We start from the raw sequence: 3,315 nt of genomic DNA on the forward strand, positions 1-3,315 counted from the left end.
CCAACCCACACCAGTAACACACCAAGTACACACCTGTAGGTAATTTGGGCCTCTGACCGTAAGGTCAAGAGTCGAATTCTGACCTGGCGATCCAGAAGTTGGCTTGCTATATAAACCACTTGACTTATGCCAACTATATCGCAACCACTGGGTCGTGGTGTTTGCTGTTTGAAAAAAGAACTCACTACCTGTGAGGCTAACTGCAACCATGAGCGAGTCGGCAGACGGTCATATATCCAGTTATTAGTGATCTGTAGTTCGATTCTGTACTGGCCAGGGAGCAAATAAACAAGACATTTGTTTTGGTGTGCTCCGTATGTCTACTGTACATATGTATGTTTGTTGAGCTATTTCAGCTTCCCGTTTATCTTTGTTATGTGTTGACAGAAGATAATCAAGTGGACATAACATTTACATGACGACAACCGTGTTACATCATCTGTTCATTTTTTGTTTGTCCAAGGACGTCTTTGGTTTGACCCAGGCTTACTGTAACGCCCCTGCACTGCGCTATCAAAGTGTCTATCATAATTAGCAGGTCAACCAATGAGAGTTGAGCGTCCGTCTAACATTTTGTATTTTTATTATGTTTTCATTTTGTATTGCTATGTTTTGAGGGAGGTGGGCGCGACTATGGGATCGTATAGTATTATGAAATACATTTGTATCCCAAATGATCGACGAAAAATGTAGATGAGAAAAATGCTATCATATGTGGTTCGTACGCGTCTGATCGTTTTTCTCTTATCTCTACTCTATAAGTAAGAAATTCATATGCTGAAGATGGTACAAAACGTACATTGGAAATTTAGTTTAGTGGCAAAGATTCAGTTTCTCGATTAGTTCCAGAAAACACCTTCTGAAACAGTTCCTGAAGCCCCTCGACTAGATCTGTTCGTCCTCCCGTTTTCCTAGCTGAGCCGTGCGGCTATATTCATTTAGGTCGTTGTGCGATTTTGATGCGGCAGAGTTTTCAAGTAAAGTAGTCTGACATGGCGGCCGCCTGCCCCGAAGGTTGCCGCCCCTTGGGTCATAAACTCCCGGCCGAGAGCTTATGTAAACACAGGCTAAGTTTTCAAGTGGGCTGTGACAGAAGCAACCGGCAACAAGCTTTTAAGGCTCTAAGAAAATTGTAATCTTTTTCTGCAACTAGAAAACTGAATTTTGCAGGACATACGAGTATGCACGACTGTCACAAGAATGCTACCAGTTTGCGATCTTACGACCATCGTAGGACGTAACTGACCGCGCCCTAAATGATAACAATGTTAGCCACCGATGCTAAGTTCCGTCTCGTATACGGTCGTTGCCATTTGAAACGATCGATACCATAATCACAGAACGTCACACTTGAAGTATATCAACTCGCTCCGTCAACACCGCGTTGTTGAGGATTGGGGTTTTAGGATTAGCCTTTTTGACCCTGGTTCGAATCCGAGCTGGTGCTCTTTTTTCACTAACATCTCTAAGTTACAATTTTGCATCATGCTGTAGTGCATTTGCCATTTATAATAAAATGTGTCTTTTTATACGCTTTATAAGTATGCCCCTACAAAAGTTATGACACATTTGGATATGGTATCGACCGGCCAGCGATATGGCATCGGCCGTTTCATGTGGCAATGACCATTTACGACAGGAAAACGCGCGCTCCGATGTCTAATTTGCAAAGGAATCATCATCCAAACTTCGGCTCTATAAGCCGGATATATAATATTAAATTAGTTTTTCACACACAGTTTCAAAACATTTGGCAACTAGAATAAAATTAGCTGAAAACCCACAGACAACCATCATGTTTGTGTAAGGTGTATACACACGGACAGTATAGGGCACAGTGTACGGACAATGTAGGGCAACTTACCTGGCTTTCAGGCGGTAGACCGAAGACTTCGCCCGGCCTGTCTTGCAGGTAGAACGCCGGGCTGCCGCTCACCACCGTCCCGAGCCCAGCTAACAAAAACAACGCTACCAACATGACCCTATAATCAATTTCAATCGTTCCCCTTGTTGTTGTTGCCGTCTACTTGCACTTTACACCGCTGGCCTGGCGTGTGACGAGGAAGTCCCTTACGGTAGCTTCTTGCTGAGGTCGTTGCTCTTTAAAGTTTAAACCAAATAAAATGTCACCGGTGTTAATGATTCAACTAAAACTGCCGGACGATGTCGCTCCCTACAGTCGCTCCTTGCTGCACGTCTCAACCTAGGAACTCAACGAACATGTCGTGGTGCAGGCCTATAGCCAGGTCGGACCTATATAGCTGCTCGCCAATGCCCCGGCGACACGAAAAGACATGGGCGGTAGCGGCGCCGTAATGTATTGCCACCAGCCATGACGGGTGATTTGAAGTCTCCCTAACGTCGAGCTGTGGTAATTTGGAAGACGTTGCCGCCTTCCATCCACTCTTTTTAAGACTTTTAGCAGCCGGTTTGGTACAGAAGTACCGAGCGCTGCGGGGTGGTTGGGCGGGAGCGTCTGCCTTATCTTTGGACTCATTTCCTCCGTCGGTCCGCTGACGCCAACGTTATCCTCACCCCACCTCTATGATCTATGGTTCCTACCGAAACCGCGTAAAGTCGGACGATAGTTTTGACGCACAGCAGTCACCGTATGCGTCACACCAGCTGTAAAATTTAAATTTTAGGAAACAATTCTAATATTTATAGTACATTGTACTTAATGACACCTATTAGGAACAGGACGTGTGTAAAAACTTGCCGTCGAGTCATGAGTGGCCTTGTGTGGCCTTTGAAACTTTCTTTTGTAAGAATAAAACTTGATTATAAAAAGTTAGACTGTTTGGACGGTATCTCATGCCCAACGCCCTTCTTATGTGATCTGAAAAGTTCTCTTAGGGTCTAAAGCATCAAAATCATACGACGGCAAAAAACATTCGGCTTAAAAAGTACAAAAATATGGTAGTCTTCAACTAAATGCCTCTCAGTATTCTATTTCAAAGCACACGAATGGAAAAAAGCCTACGTACAAAATACAAACACTACAAAGAACACGCGGCCTTTGTCACTCAGTTCAGTTAATTCTTGGGATAAAAAAACTAATTTCGTTAAAAAAAATTGATTCAATTCAAAGGTCTTCAATTCAGGTCAATCAGTTCTTGCTATATATATATAAACGGTACAATGATAGGCTCCTCAAGGGGTGCCTCAGATGAAAGACAAAGACACAGTTCTACATAACAAGCTACATTTGGAAAGCTTTTTGATGCAATTAGACCTGATGTTCCTCTCCTTTGCTGTGCTCTTTGATGGAGATGGAAGTGTGGTTATGGTCTGGTCACCTTGTCGAAGTCGTAC

This window comes from Branchiostoma belcheri, unplaced genomic scaffold, assembly GCF_001625305.1.
Source record: "Branchiostoma belcheri isolate BF01 breed outbred unplaced genomic scaffold, Haploidv18h27 scaffold1, whole genome shotgun sequence".
Lineage (NCBI taxonomy): Eukaryota > Metazoa > Chordata > Leptocardii > Amphioxiformes > Branchiostomatidae > Branchiostoma > Branchiostoma belcheri.